The following is a 17,096-nucleotide window of genomic DNA, read 5'->3' as shown; positions in this document are numbered from 1 at the left end:
AAATGTGTGCAAAATCAAAGTAAAAAAGCCATAAGCGAGGGCTTGAGCACTTCCCTTCTGAATAAGGTTCATAAACTTTAGTGCAGAGATTTTGCGACATGTATTTTGACTGCTCAGAGATTTTTAAAAATTGCTCCCTTTCGAGTACTTTTATTCGAAGTTGGATTTATGAGATTATTGAATAGCTAAATCACAGGCTGGCGAGGCAGGCAATTTTTTTTGTCGGAGAAACCGTGACATACCTGCAGGGAGTTTGTGAGTAAAAGCTGCCAGCGTTGGTGAAAAGCATTCTATCTGCTACTTTGCTTTCCAGAGCGTCACACTGAAAGTTCTCTGATTTTGTTATTTTAAGCCACAAGAAAGGCAATTTAAGTATGAGAGGAGCCTCTTGTTTACTGACAATCTTTCACATCATGCAGCTGAGGCTCGGCCTTGCTCACCAGCTCTTCCCCTTTGCCCCTGGAGGGTGCTAGCTCTTCAGTCTGCCAGAAACAGAGTGTCGTTTGTGTCTTCTCCTGATGGGCGCCACAAGCTGACCTTACTACAGCCCGACAGAGGGCCCTCTGAGCAAGTCCTGCCTTGAGGAGGCCCTCAGAGTCCCTTCTGTGCATGGCAGAATTGCCCCTGCCAACCCCCCTAGTCCCTGCCACCTGCAAACTCTTTTGCTGGCAGGTGCCAGGTGGAGACCATCAGCTGCACAGGAGAGAGATTGTTCTGGGTAGTTACTGCTAGCAAGGGACCCCATTTTATCTACCTGCCATCAGAGTAATCTGTCTCTGCTGGAGGCACCTCAGAGGAGCAATGAGCAGGTGAGGCTCGGCAGATGGCAGGGCAGGGGGGGGGGGACTCAGAATGGAGATTGGAGCTGCTGGCCCTGCCGGGAGCCCAGAGGCTGAGGTCCTTTGCTGTGAATTCAGGAAACCTCCCAGGTCCTCTCCTGTTTATGGCAAAATTGGGCCTCCTTAGGAAAAGCACAGTTTTCCTACTCCGTTTGTTCTCAGATTGGTGTTATACCCTGGAGCCAAATTAGTGGCTAAGAACAATTGAGAACAAATGCTCTTTCAGCATCCTGCTGTGATCTGGGGATCCAGGTGGGGACACAGCCTTCTCCACTGAGCCAGGCTCTACAGAGAATCAGCATCTCAGAACCGTTCAACACAGCCAAATTTCCTCATAATCCTCCAGAGCTGTGCACATCTGCCTAACCCCAGCTGAACAAGCTGGAGCCCTGTTAAGTTATTTATGAAACAATATTCAAGACCAGCCCCTGGAGGCAAGTTAGGACTTAATGAATGGGAAGTGCTATGGTGCCATTTGGAGAGGCCTGTGGCTGGATGGCTGGAGTGGGGTTCGGCTCTCTCCCCACTGATGCTGAGCTCTCCAGGGCTCTGTGATGATCCCATGGCCGGCCTCTCCAAGATGTGGATGATTCTTGGCTTGGCTTGGCTTGGACTTGATAACAAAATTATTTCTACTTCCTTTAGCATTGGTCAAGGAAAAGTAGCTAACCCCACCCTTCCATCTATCTGGATGGACCTGCTCCAAAGGGGAGCTGTTACTAGGTAGCTCTGGAAATACTTGGGAGGGAGAAACTTCTGTGGTCCTTACATAGCTGCAGGATTACACTTAATCCCTCAATCACCTGGTGGTCTCTCTCTCCCTCTAGACTATAAGCTCACTGAGGTCAGGGCACTGGACTTGTTTTTCATCAGTGATCCCCAACCTAGCTCTGACACTCAAGTTGAAAATGAGTGAATGGAATTCCCAGTTTGGTGTCCATTCCTGGATTCCCTGAATAAATGTCCCCATCCCCCACCTGACCATGTGCTCAAATGTGAAAGGAGGAGGCTGAGATAGAAGATAGAAGGTCTCTGACTGTCCAGGGCCAGCTGTGCCCCATTCTAACACTAGCTTCTGCATTGAGCCCTCTCTGAGCTTCCCCTGGACCTCTGTCTCTGGCAGGCTCACTCCTGGACAGGGGTGGGTGCTGCCTCCTGTGCAGATGTCCCCCTTGGCCTGATGACCCTGGTTTAGTCATTATGCGGGCTTCCAGTCTGGGTCTTCCTCTCTGGTGTCCAAATACTGTCCTCTGTGCTGTTTCTCCTGCCGCATCCTCAGACTGTCACTTTCCTCTGACACACGGTGGAGAATTCCCTCCAAAGTAAAGCCAGATGTAGGATGAGGAGTTGTTAGCACAAAGGGATGCATTTGTTCTGCCCTGGGCTGCACCTCCCTGGGAGGCTGTATTTACTTGTCTTTCAAGCCAGACCCCGGCTCCACGAGGGGAATTAAGGGCCTCTACATTTCTAACCAAATGAGGAAGGCCAAGGGTCATCCTGTAGCAGATCCACCTCCCTTTATCATGCAGTCTTTGTTCCCAAAACGGGAGCCAGTTTCTTTCCCCTTCCTTGATGCCTGGCCCAGAATTTCTCTGGCTTCCAATGAAACAAGCATTACAATAAGAATATTTACTTGCATGAGAGACATAATCTAAATTTTCAAAGTATATAATTTTCATTTCATTTTTACAATATCTCTGCGTTGCAAGCAAGCCAGGAATTAACATCTGGATTTATTTGAGGCCCGAAGATTTATTGGTATTTAATCCAAAATTTCTTGGAATCTTAGGACTTTCTGACTGTATGTGAACCTGATAAATATCTTTTCCCTGATTCGTAACCTCTAAGTGGACTCCTCAAAAATCCCAGTGTAATTTGTAAACACAAATACCATTCTGGATAAAATTTTGAGGGTCTTGAGTACCCCTTGAACCTTAACGTCCCTCTTGCTCTGGTCCAGCCATGTGGTTAGGTTTTGTTCACAGGGTCCTAGGGCTGTGAAAGGTCATCCCTCCTTCCTGCCTAAACTCTAACCTACCAAGCTGCTCAGGGTTACATCAGAACAGGATTCAAGGTCTCTAACCTTTTTCTCAGCCTCCTCTTCCTTTTTCTTTTAGATTTCCTGTGCATGGTTTATTGCTGTGGATGTTTCTAGAACTGCCTTTCCTTTCAGTCTGGAGTCCTTTGACCCTTCCCCCACCAGACTATTTCCTTTTTTTTTTTTTAATCCTAAATCTTGTCTCACTTTTCTAGCACCAACCCTTCAGAGTCACCTTGGCTCAGATGCCATCAGGGACCTCTGCCTTCCCCTTGGCATGTGGGCCGGCTGTTTACATCTGTTGGAGGAGAACCCAGGCTGGTCCTTCCCTCCAGCCTCCCCTCTAGGGTCACCCCACTGTGGCTTCAGGACTCCAGGCTCCAGCTGCTTCTTTTCCTGCTCTTTAAGACCCCAGGCTCTTTCCTTTTCCTGATAGAAACTGGAAGAAGTTAGTAGCAGAACACATTTTTAAACTGTGGTAAAATACACATAACATAAAATTTGCCATCTTAACTATCTCTAAGTGCATCATTCAGTGGCATTAAATACATTCACATTGCTGCATGATCATTATCACCATCAATCCACAGAGCTCTTTTCATCTTGCAAAACTGAAACTCTGTCCTTATTAAATACAACTCCCCATCCACCCCACCCCACCCTCATCCCTGGCAACCGCCATTCTATTTTCTGTCTTTAGGAATTTGACTACTCTAGATAACTTGTGTACGTGGAATCAAAGAATATTGTCCTTTTGTGACTGGTTTATTTCACTTAGCATAATGTCCTTGAACTTCATCCATGTTGGATGTGTCAGAATTTCTTTCCTTTTTCAGACTGAATTATATTCCCATTGTGTTAACTTTCTGTCACTGAGATATAATACCAGAGAAAATCACCTTAATAAAGGAAAAGGTTAATTTTGGCTCATGGTTTCAGCACATGGTTGCTTTGTCATGCTACTTTAGGATTGTGGTGGCAGAGTACATCACAGCAGGAGCACATGGTAGAGATGTATTTACCTCACAGCAGCTGGGAAACAAAGAGAGGAAAAGACCAATATCCCCTTCAGGGGCACTCCCCCAGTGACCTAACTTCCCCCCCCCCCCCGCAGGCCCCACCTCCTAAAAGTTCTACCACCTCCCAGTGGTACCATGTGCTGTAACCGAGCCTTCAACACAGGGGCCTTTGGGGGACATTGAGACCCACACTATAGCAAACACATTCTGCTTATCCATTTATCTGTCAACACACACTGGGGTTGCTCCCATCTTTTGGCTGTCGTGGTGAGTGCTGCTGGCCGTGTAAGGGCATCTGAGTCTCTGTTTCCGATGTTATGGGGCCCATGGCATATACCCAGAAGCGGAGACATGTTTTTAAATTGTTTTAATTATTCTCTGCCCTATCTCAGTTCTGTTTTATTTTATTCTTCAACTAACGTCTTTTGGGCAACTGCTGATCTTACTGGGCCTGTGGCAAGTGCCACAAAGGGCACTTTCTCAGAGAACCCACAGGGCTTTCCTGACCCCACTACCTCAAATGCCCACCCTTCCCTCCTTGTCACTGCCATCTCCACATTCTGCTGCATTTTTCTTCTTTGTGTTTATCATCACCCGACACACTGTATATGTGTGTGTGTGTGTGTGTGTGTGTGTGTGTGTGTGTGTGTCTCTATTTGGGGGATTGCTGGGAACTGAACCCAGGGGCACTTTATCATTGAGCTACCTCTCTAGTCCTTTTTATTATTATTTTGAGCCAGGGTCTCACTAATTTGCTGAGTCTGGCTTCAAACTTGTGATCCTCCTGCTTCAACCTTTCATGTTGCTGAGATTACAGACATGTGCCACCAGGCCCGGCTATACTATATATATATCTTTTTTCTTTCTATTTATAGTTTTCTCTTCCCATTCGAATGTGAGCTCTCTGCTTTGTTTGTTGCTGTATTTCCTCTATCAGGCACAATGTCTGCTATACATACGTAGGGCACAATTATTAAGGGAACAAATGAGTGATTGCAACTGCACCTACTTGCAAGTCACTTATAATCTGCTAGGGAGATATGCATATTCTAACTATAGTATCAGGCAAAATATAGGAGCCCTTTGTGGTATAGATTCAAGTGCTATGAGAGAGCCCAGGATGGATGAACGGGAATTACCTCTGTGTACTGGGTAGGAAATGAAAAGGCCCGTGGAGTAGCATGATAGAGTAGCATGATGGTGATAGAAATTAATTAATTTTCCATCAGTCTCCCCACAGCTTCATGATATAATTTTGTTAACAATTTCCAGGTAAGGAAACTAGGCCTGAGAAGGATTAAGGATCTTGCCTAACTAAGGCCATACAGCTAGTAAGACTGCTTCTTTGAGTCAAACCTCCTTTATTTTTTATCCATGTTTTAATTATATTAAATTTCTTTTCAAAAATCATAAAAGTGGCAGTGCTCACTGGAGCTAGTGAAAAAAGGCAAAGATCCACTAAAACAAGAGCTTTGGTCAGCACCAATATGAACACCTGGTCTGTACCCATCCACACACTCTTGTGTTCACACAAACCCCTGCAAATGGATAAACCCTTTCTAGAGGCTTCTCTGTTTTTACCAAAATGGAATCACACTGCGTTAATCACTCTGCTACTTATTTTTCTTTGAACATCATGGCCATCCTGGATAGTGAAGAATGTAGATCTGACTGGCTCTTTTTAACAGTTACATCTTTCTACAATATGGTTGTACCACGTTATCCGTCTATTTCTGGGTTTTTTGCTTCTCTCCACTACAGACAATGTTGCATTACTATCAATACTTTTCTTTCTTTAGGATATATTTTCAAGATGAAATTGCTCAGTCCAAGTGTATGTGTATTTTTAATTGTAATCAATACTGCTTTACTATATTCCCAAAAGATAGTGGCATCAAATGTCATGCTTTTAATCACTGCAATTTCTAGGCGCAGGCTGCCCTCACTTCTTCCCTCCCTGATTTTCTGCAGAGCAGTGTCCTCAGGCTCATCCCAGATGCTTGCAGTCAGCTCCAGGACTTTCCCAGAAGGCTGAAGGGGACATTGCTTCTTCTCACGTGCCACCTGTGGGCCTGGATGTGGCTCTGTCCTTTCTTGTAGCCACTGAAAACTATCCATCAGGGGATCTGGATTATAGTACCAAATTGTTTGACATTGGCCAAGCCACATAACTTTTCTGTGCATTTGAAAAGGGGTTGACAGTCCGGTGCAACAGCCATTAGCCATATGTGGCAGTTGAGCACTTGAAATCTGGCTTGTGAGATTGGAGACCGAATTCTACATTTTAATCAATTAGAATTTATATTTAAAGAGCCACATGTGGCTAGTGGCTACCTTAGAGCACCATGCAGCTACAGAGACTGAGAATGGGATATGCAGAAGTATAGCATATAGAAAGTGCTTAGCTAGCTCAGAGTCTGGCACATAGTAAACACTCAATAAATACTGGCTATTATTAGGTATTCTGTGTCTTGCTTTCCAACCCACCACACCTGATGGCCCTCAATGACGCCCCACACTGGCTGTCCCCGAGTCACCTGGGGGAGGGAGGAAAGGTGTTACCGCGGTGATGCATGTCAGTAATGAGCCTTGCACTGAATGTTTCTGGTCTGCTACTTTCCCTGGAGGGTCATGTGAGCCGGAGTGGTATGTGGCCTGCTTTGCAAGTGATTAACATGGTGTAAGCAATCTGCATAGAGAGAAAAAACCCTCGGTTGGTATTCCATTATTCTATTAGAGTTTCAGAGCCGGGATTAAGTGGACATGATTTCTTCCTATGGGCCATTAATTTTGTTTTATTGCTGGTCTGATGGCCATTACCCTTTTTTGCCAATGCATTCCCCCATTAGGTTTGTACAATTAACAAAATATGTGCTGTTAGGGCTTTGATAGGAAGAGCGGGATGGAAATAAAGGGCGGGGATGCCGCCACAGTGGTGGGGGTGGGGAGAGGCTAGACCCAGGGTGGGGACCTCCAGAATGAAGGTGTGGGGGGGTGCTGTGGGCCTGTTCAGCACCTGCCTCGGGGCCACTGGCATTCCTGGAAAACTGCAGAAAGACCTTCGGGGCTCTGTTCCAGCCAGGAGTGTAGGAGGCGCCCAGGCGAGAGGACAGAATGCTCAGTGGGTCTAGGTGGGCGCAGTGCTGTGCTTCCTGGCTCTCCTGCTTCGGCTTCCAGCTGGGTACAGCACAGCTGAGGCCATCCTGTGCCACCCCCCACCCACTCCATGCTGCCACCTTGAACTGGAAGCTCCTCAGCCCGTGGTAGGGTTGGGAGAAGGGCAGCAGGGGGTAGAGTCAGACTCTAGGTGCCTGGCCCAGTGAGAACTCAGAGGCAACACCTGCCTTCTCTCTAGGGGACAAACCAGAGGACTTGTGCCTGTCAAAGAGGGTGGCAGATATCCAACGCCATCCAATGATCACCGGCGGAAATGCAGGGTTGGTATGGCTAAGTAACCTAAGTTTGGGTGAAAAGTTGGAAATCTGAGTTTTATTTTATTTTTGTGCTCTACCACTGAGCTACATCCCAGCCCTTTTTGTTTTTCATTTTGAGAGAGGGTCTCACTAAGTTGCCCAGGCTGGCCTTAAACTTGTGATCCTCCTGCCTCAGCCTCCTAATGACTGGGATTACAGGCATGCACTGCCACACACAGTTGAATTTTTATTTTAAAAGTTTTTTTCCATTTTTTTTATTGGTAAATTTTGGTGTACATAACTGGCTGGATTTTTAAATGTGAAATTTCCCCAAACATTTAGATGTAGGCAGAATTTATTTAAAAAACACCAGATAGGCAAGAGTCAGCCTAGGGGTTGCCATTTGGCAGCCTCTGCCAAGCAATAAGGAGTCTCAGAAGGGTTTTAAGGAGAGGTGGATATGAATGATCTCATTTGTATTTCAGGAAGATCTCAGGGCAGGAGGTTGGGATGGGTGGTAGATGGGCAAGAGCAGGGAGAGGCTATGGGCCAGGAACACCCAACACATCTCTAGTTCCTTCTCCCAGGTAGAAAAATCATCAGGATTAAAGCCATCAGTGTTAAGAGTCCTTTCAGGATTTCAGATTCATACTTAAATTTGTAGGTACAGACTCCAAGTCGGAGGCGGGGCTTGGGCAGGGCCTGGGGAGTGTGATTGAGGGACCTTTGGCAGGTTCTCTGTAACTGTGTGCCTGTGGCCCCAGAGGGTTGAGGATGGGTGAGGAATTAGAATTTATGCTTACCAGACTTAGAGGAAGACCATGTAGTGCCCCCCCAGCCAGTGGGTAAGAGACTCATACCCAAATATTTAGAGCCAGGTAATTATATCTTTATTCAATTGCTCAGTTATATGTCAGTTGAGCCCACTGGTCAGGGACTTCAGTGTCTGACGGTCTCATTGAACAAGTAAAAGCAACTACAAAACGTCATCTGTGACAAGGGACTGCAGGTGGAGAAGTGGGTGACGTGGATGACGTGGTGGAGAGATGCAAGGCACCTTGTCTGGAGAGACAGGGGTCTTGCAGACATTTCATGCTAGAATGGGCTGACTCAGAGTTTTCCATTGAAGTTCTTTTTCTCTTTTGGAAAATTTGTCACATGCCTACAGGGGGGGTATCCGGGGAGCCTGTTGGTGCTCAAGGAGGGGTTGTCACAATTTGGTTTTCATCCCCAAGTCCTGGTTTGGGTTAAGAACAGGAAAGCTTGTCACACGCAGCAGATGAATGCCAAAGTCCTCAGTTTTTTTTTTTTTTAAAGAGGGGGGGGAGAGAGGGGGAGAGAGAATTTTTTTAAATATTTATTTTTCAGTTTTCGGCGGACACAACATCTTTGTATGTGGTGCTGAGGATCGAACCCGGGCCGCATGCATACCAGGCAAGCACGCCACCGCTTGAGCCACATCCCCAGCCCCCAAGTTCTCAGTTTTCTTTCTTTCCTTTTTTTTAAAAATATTTATTTATTTATTTTTTAGTTCTCCGCGGACACAACATCTTTGTTGGTATGTGGTGCTGAGGATCGAACCCGGGCCGCACGCATGCCAGGCGAGCGCACTACCGCTTGAGCCACATCCCCAGCCCAAGTCCTCAGTTTTCACTTGCCTCTTTTCCCCCATTCAGCTGCTGCCAGGCCTTATTTTATTTTTTAATTCATTTTAGATATACATGACAGTGGAGTGTATTTTGACACATTATACATACATGGAGTATAATTTATTCTAACTGTGATCCCATTCTTGTGGTTGAACATGATGTGGAGTTTCACTGGTGGTGAATTCATATATGAACATAGGAAAGTTATGTCCGATTCATTTCACTGTCTTTCCTTTTCCCATCTCCCCTTCCTTCCCTTCATTTCCCTTTGTCTAATCCAACCAACTTCTATTCTTCCCTCCCCACCTGTTGTGTGATAGCATCTGCATATCAGAGGGAACATTCGGCCTTTGGGTTTTTGGGATTAGCTTATTCCACTGAGCATTATAGTTTTTAGATCCCTCCGTTTACCAGCAGAAGTCATTCTTTTTTTATGGCTGAATCATATTCCATTGTGTGTATATACCACAATTTCTTTATCCATTCATCTATTGAAATATTGGTTCCATAGCTTGGCTATTGTGAACTGAGCTGCTGTGAACTTTGATTTGGCCATGTCACTGTAGTATGCTGATTTTAAGTCCTTTAGGTATAAACCGTGGGAGTGGGATAACTGGGTCCAGTGGTGGTTCCAAGTTTTCTGAGGAATCTCCATACTGCTTTCCAGAGTGGCACCAATTTGCAGTCCCACAAGCAATGTGTGAGTCTATCTCTTCCCCCACATCCTTGTCAACATTTATTATTACTTGTATTATTATTATTTTTTTTTTTGTACTGTGAGTTGAATTCAGGGACACTCAACCACTGAGCCATATCCTGAACCTTATTTTGTATTTTATTTAGAGACAGAGTCTCACTGAGTTGCTTAGTGCCTCACTAAGTTACTGAGGCTGGCTTTGAACTTGTGATCCTTCTGTCTCAGGCTCCCAAGCCACTGGGATTAGAGGCGTGTGGCCATTGCACCTGCCATTACTTGTGTTCTTGATAATTGCCATTCTGACTAGAATGAGATGAAATCTCAGTGTAGTTTTAATTTGCATTTCTCTAATTGCTAGACAGCCTGTATTTTATTTTTTGTGCGGGGGATTGAACTCAGGGGCACTTGATTACTGAGCCACATCCCAGCCCTTTTTTTGTATTTATTTAGAGACAGAGAGGGTCTCAGTGAGACTGAGTTGCTTAGCACTTTGCTTTTGCTGAAGTTCACTTTGAACTCAAGATCCTTCTGCCTCATTCTCTGGAGCTGCTGGGATTACAGACATGTGCCACCACGCCTGGCTACAGCTTTTATATTATAACACAGAATAACAACAGTAAACCCATCAAATCACTGATATGTTCCAGGCAATGCATTAAATGTTGTGCATCTATTGTCTCATTTAAAGATTCTTCTAGTACCCCATCTTAGATGTGGGAACATTGAGGTTCATAGAGGTTAAGATTATACAAATGATGGACTTCAGCTTGAACCCAGAACTGTGTGACTCTAGCTTCTTTACTCTTAAGCCACAATGATGTACTAAGCTGCCTTAGGAAGAGACAGCATTCCCTGTAGATAATCTGGATAACCTCAGACATACATAGATATCAGATGGAATTTTGTTTTACGAATCATCTAGTAGTCTATCCTTTTTAGATTGGTAAACTGAGGAACAGAGCAGTAAGGGTCCTTGTCCAAGATCAAAGAATAAGTCAGTGACAGTCAGGGTATGAACCCACATCTATCTAGTGCTCTCTATGTTAGACCATGTCTTGTGCATTCTACACCCAAGCTCTCCTCCCCACTCTGACTTCTCTGGGTGTGTTTCATGGATGCACACACAACCACCTTGAGGGTGCTGAGTCAAGTTCTGCTGTACTGTCTTCTCTGGGAAGCTTTTTTCTATCCCTCTCTCATCCTCTCATCCAAACAAACATGATTATTTAACAACTCCCTCCTCATTTGTCTTTTCCTCAAACTCCTGTATGTCTACAAATGTGAATTGTCTCATTCATGTTTCCATATTACCTTCATGGTGAACAATACGGTGAACATCATGGTGAACAAGTTCTAATTCTGGTTGCCTTATTGCATGACTAAAGTCCTTTGTCATGCTTGCCTGCCAGGATCAGAGTCTGTGAGCTTTAGAAATCCCTAAAATGTGCACATGAGTGGTGCCCAGGCACCCACCAGTCAGTCCTGGGGAAACCTCTGCAACTGGTTCATGATGATGAATGATATATAAAGACAGCGTGGAGAAGTAGCACATGCACGTCTGTGTGTGTGTGTGTGTGTGTGTGTGTGTGTGTGTGTGTGTGTGTGTGAGAGAGAGAGAGAGAGAGAGAGAGAGAGAGAAAGAGAGAGAGAAATGGAGAAACACTGAGAGAGACAAAAAATATGCTTTTTATGATTTTCTAGTTATTCAATTCAAAGGATGGACTTCTACTTCTTCTTCTCCCCCTTCCCCTTCCCCTCTCCCCCTTCCTCTTTTCTTTTCTTTCTTTTTCTTTTTTTTTTTTTTTTTTTTTTTTGTGGCACCAGGGATTGAACCCAAGGGTGCTGCCATTGAGCCACATCTCCAGCCTTTTTTATTTTTTATTTTGATACAGAGTCTCCCTAAGTTGCTTCGGGCCTCACTAAGTTGCGGAGGCTGGCCTTGAACTTGTGATCTTCCTACCTCAGCCTCTGAAATTGCTAGGATTACAGACATGTGTCACCACATCTGGTAAAGGGATGGCTCTTCATTGTCATGTTTTTGTCCTCATTTTGGGGGTTGAAGAACTTTATGAATGATGATAAAAGAAGACACTATTAATGTTTTATCAAAATCTAACTTTTATCAACCTTATCCAACGTTGAATGCATTTTACTAATGACTGAAATCCAAATCTGGGAAATGATGCAATGGAGCAACTTCTTACCCAATGCAGGATCATCCTTCCCATATTGGAAATTCACTACTTTTCCAGGAATCATGACTCAATTTTCAATGGTTCTTTTTTTTTTTCCCCCTCCAGGGTTGGGGTTGGAACCAAGGATCTCATGCATGCCAGGGAAACTCTCTACCATTGAACCACATTCCCAGCCCATTTGATAATTCTTATTGCCAGAGTATTCCTTCTTCTGTTCAACTAAAGATTAGCCTTCTCTAAGGTCCTCAGTTAGTCTCAATCTTACCTTTTAGAATAGTGCAGTCCTTCATTTACATAGTTTCTTCAAATATTTGGAGAACTACCATGAGAAAGAGGGAACACATTGCTTTAGTCAATACAGTTAGGACCAATGGGTAATATTAGAGAAGGACAAATGAAGATACCCCTGTAGTTACTTCTACCATGTTTTCTACCTCACAGACTCCTAATAATGAAAGCAATAATAATAGCGGGCATTTAGTGAATGCTTATTCTGTGTGAGGTTCTCACTATTATAAGCATCTTAAATTATATGAAGTCATTCAATTCTTAACAACCACTTTAGGAAGTACAACTTTTTTCTTTTTATTTTGTGTGTGTGTTGCTGGAAATTGAATCGCGGGCCTGTGCTTGCTAGGCAGGTGCTCTACCACTGAGCTATACCCCCAGCCCGGAAGTGAACTTTCATTAGGCCTATTTTACAGATGAAAAACTAAGGCACGGAGGAGTAAAGGAGCTTGTCCTTGGTCAAGATGGGCCTGTACAATATGATTCCAGATCTTACACTTTTAACCACTAGAATTTACACACAATTTAACAACTGGACAGCTTCTCCACCTCACTTTTCTACTCATTGCTCTCAAATATGTCAGAACTGCATGTAGAACTAATATGGGTTGACAAGTCCAAAGTGGGGGAGATCATCCATGCCCTCAATTTGGACACTGTATTGCTATTAGTGCAACCCAAGGTCACATTTAATGAGATGCAGCAATTCCATATCCTGGGTTGCATTTAACTCAAATAACTCAGTTTTTCCCCTCCTCAATCAGGCCAACCTTTTCTATGTTTTCTTGCATTTTTTTTCCAGTACTGGGGATTGAACCCAGGAATGCTCTATCACTGAGTTACATCCCCAATTCTTTTTATTTATTTTTTAAAAGTTTTTAAGATAGGTCTCACTAAATTACCCAGGTTGATCTTGAACTTAGAATCTTCCTCCCTCAACCGCCTAAATAGCTAGGGTTGTGGGTGTGAGCACCATGCCCCTCTGCAATTTTTGAATATGAGAGGCAGGTTTGGTATATATATTTGTCAAATCTTTTGCTACGATTTTGTGAAAAAAGGTGGATTTGCATGTGGACATAGAATATAATTGGATGGGTAAGAGTAGTGAGATTGTGGACAATTGTTCCTTACTTTCAAAATTATTTCATTTGTGGTTGTCACAATGTTATTATGTAAGAAATTAAAAATGGTAAAGAAAAAATGGACTTTTTAGTTTTGATCCCTCCTTCAGCATGTTCAAAGCTTTTTGATTCTTGAATCCATCCCTCCAGCACAGCAGTTTCCCTTTCCAGCTTTGTGTCATGTGCAAATAGAAAGGCTGCCATATCTTCTTCCAAGATGCTGGTGTCTCAGGTGGACAGTCACAGAAGGTGGAGACAGGGCAAACAGCTCCATGTAATTTCACATAGAGGTTTGTGTACTGAGTGTATGCAGTGCTCAGTAGTAATAAGTGAGTGGTTGAGAATGACACAGTTGGAACCCATTGCCAACCCAGGGATGGTTCTGAGGTGCTGGTTATAGATCCTGGTTGGAGCATTTCAATAGATATTTACTCAGAACATGACTCATGCTGGGCGCTCTGCTAGGTTCTGGGGCCATAATGATGCATAAGAAATGGCACTTTTCCTCAATTACTCAAGTTGGTGGCCTGGCCTTGTCTGTGAGTTACCTCTATGAACAGAGAACCTTCATCATGCAGGCAGAAGGGCAGCAGAATACAACAGACACTAGTATGGCAGTATGTAAAAACGTGGATGTGTAACCGATGTGATTCTGCAATCTGTATACGGGGTAAAAAATGGGAGTTCATAACCCACTTGAATCAAATGTATGAGATATGATATGTCAAGAGCTTTGTAATGTTTTGAACAACTAATAATAAAAAATAAAAAATAAGTAAACAGATTCAGAGGAAGAGCTTTTGCTTGGAGGATATCATTATGGAAAAGAGTGACAATTTATTTCCAGGAGCACATCTCACTATATCTCATGTCTGAAACTTTATTTTGTGGGGGCCAAGATCTTGCTAAGTTCATCAGGTTGACCTCAAACTCTCAATCCTGCAGCCTCAATCTCCCAAGTAGCTGGGATTATAGGCATGCACCACTAAGCTTGAATCCCATACCTAAATCTTCTCACTGAAATTCCACCTTCTTCCAAGATCTCTCTCTTGTTTTATTTAAAGGAGAAATACTAAAGGGTGTAGGTGAGGGGCACTACATCCTACAGTTTCCTTATGGAAAAACCTCAAGTAGTTCTAGGACCTCATAGCCCAGACTGATTTCTCTGGCTTGATGCTTGGAGTCCTGGATTCTCTGGCCATTCTTTCTTAACCAGGATTATTTCTTTCTCTGCTATATTTCAGATATACCAATCTCTGTGCTGTCACGGGGCCTCCATGCTTTCCCCACCTTGCCTTTACTCAGATTGCTCCCCTTCTTTGTCATGTCCTCTGTGTCAGTTAGTTTTCTGTTACCATAGCAAAATACCTGAGATAATCAACTTATAAACAGAAAGGTTTATTTTGGCCCCAAGTTTTGGAGGTTCCACTTTATGGTTGGTTGGCCGCTTTGCTTTGGGCCTATGGTAAGGCAGAACACCATGGTGGGAGTGCATGGTGGAACAACACCACTCACCTGATGACAGGGCAGCAGAAGATAAGGAGAAAGAAACTACAGTCTCACAATATCTTCAAGGACTTCCAGTGACCTAAAAGCCTCCCACTAGTCCTCATCTCTTAGAGCTTCTATACCTCACATAGTCCCACATTGGAAACCGAGATTTTAACACACGGACCGTTGGTTTGCAGGGGCAGTCAACATTCAAACTTTCTCTACCAGCAACCCTCTGCCTCCCTTTCTCCAGCCAAGTCCTCCTACCCAGTCTTCCAAGGTCCTACTTATTCTACTTCCCCATAAAAATTCTCTTGATGGCTTCAATTTCCACCAACTTCATTTCTCTATGGAGAGAGAAAGAGACAATTGTCTCTATCGTGCAGTTTAGCACAGCTTCTATTTTTTTTTTAAAGAGATTCCTTTATTTTTTTTAAATGGGCCTTTATTTTTATCATTTATTTATATTCGGTGCTGAGAATCGAACCCAGTGCCTCACACATGTCAGGCAAGTGCGCTACTGCTGAGCCACAGCCCAGCCCCGACAGCTTCTATTTTTATATTTTATGTTTTGGTACAGGGGATCTAACCCACGGATACCTTACCACTGAGCATCTTTACCCTTTACCACTTTACCTTTTGTCCTTTTTAATTTTATTTTACTTTGAGACAGGGTGTCACTAAGTTGCTGAGGCTGACCTTGAATGTGTAATCATCCTCTTCAACCTCCCAACCCACTGGGATTATAGGCTTGTGCCACTGCATCCATCCTGGCTCAACTTTTTTTTTTTTTTTTTAAGAGAGAGAGAGAGAGAGAGAGAGAGAGAGAGAGAGAGAGAGAGAGAGAGAGACACTCTTTTTTGTAGATAGACACAACACAATGCCTTTATTTTTTTTATGTGGTGCTGAGAATCCAATCTACAGGTCCCACCTGTGCTAGGTGAGCGCTCTACCACTGAGCTACAATCCCAGCCCCAAGCACAACTTTTTAATAGTGATGTCTGTCTGGTATTGTTTCAGATGGACAATCTTATTTCCCCAGTGATGTGACAGCAATGTTTTTCTAGTAGGACCTATAGATTTTATTCCTAGCAAGTGTAGATCATGGAGCAGATACCTATTAACCCGTAATTTTTTTATTATTGTTTTTTTTTGAGAGAGAGAGAGAGAGAGAGAGAGAGAGAGAGAGAGAGAGAGAGAGAGAGAGAGAATTTTAATTTTTTAGTTTTCGGCGGTGTCGCGAGCAGCTCCCGAAGCTGGAGCGGGCCTTGGTCTCGGAGGTCAACCGCAGGCAGGTCCCCGGCCGTGTCCTACCCGGACCAGAATCCCCGGCGACGCGAACACACCACACCGACTCACGGAGATGTCTTTCCAATGCTTCGTTTATTCTCACAGCAGTCCTCACACAGCAGCAGCGGAGCAGAGACCGGACGGACCAATCAGGCGGCTGGTGTCAGTGCCTGACCTGAGAGGTGCTGCCTGTCCTCCGTGCCTTATATTTATACTAAGCCTAACTTGTTTACATCTTATTGGGGTTTTTCCTTTACATCATTTGTTTTTCACTACCTTATCCATACCTAACACACTTCGCACTCATCACTATCTTATCTATACCTAACACACTGCGCACTTGTAGCACAACATCAAAACATGTTTACCTAAAGTTAATATTATCTATACCTAACATACTGCACACTTGTAGCACAACATCAAAACATGTTTACCTAAAGTTAATATTCACTCCATACAATACCTAATACTTATTTAACTACTATTCACTCCATACAGGCGGACACAACATCTTTGTTGGTATGTGGTGCTGAGGATCGAACCCGGGCCGCACGCATGCCAGGCGAGCGCGCTACCGCTTGAGTCACATTCCCAGCCCTTTTATTATTGTTTTATCCCAAGAAGAGAATTAAAAGTAGTCAGGGTTTTGATTTTTCCATATTGTTCCCATAATTCTTTGCCATGCACATTTGCCTTCCCACCCACCTGGACTCTTCATTTTACCTGAAAGTTCCTCCAGCCACAAGGCTTTCATTTTCCCACCATAAATAACAGGATCATAATAGGATCAGTTTCGTCGTTTGTTTGCTCTGTGCAGCATTCCCTGTCTAGGTTGTGTGATTTTGTGGGACCCCTCAGCTCTGTCCCCCTGGATAGGATCTTTAATCCGTTGAGAAGCTCCAGTAATGACTGTTGCCTAGGACAGCTTGGGGAACTCAACAGCTCTGAACCCTCTTTTCTCTGGGATTTCTTTAGTGCAAGGAGAGAAACTCAAAAGAAATTGAGGCACCGAGCACCCAGAGGAGGGTATGATCCAGTCTCTCTGTCTTGGTTAGC

The 17,096-nt window shown here is 44.0% G+C and overlaps 1 protein-coding gene across 8 annotated transcripts in view; it reads left to right on the top strand.

Annotated features, from left to right (window-relative positions):
- PKNOX2 (PBX/knotted 1 homeobox 2) overlaps positions 1 to 17,096 on the top strand; it is a 267,831-nt gene that overhangs the window by 55,511 nt on the left and 195,224 nt on the right. The window lies entirely within an intron of this gene.

This window comes from Spermophilus citellus (assembly GCF_964194105.1).
Source record: "Spermophilus citellus genome assembly, chromosome: 2".
NCBI classification, from domain to species: domain Eukaryota; kingdom Metazoa; phylum Chordata; class Mammalia; order Rodentia; family Sciuridae; genus Spermophilus; species Spermophilus citellus.
Note: the sequence above shows the minus strand (reverse complement) of the source record. Positions and strands in the feature narration are given on the sequence as shown.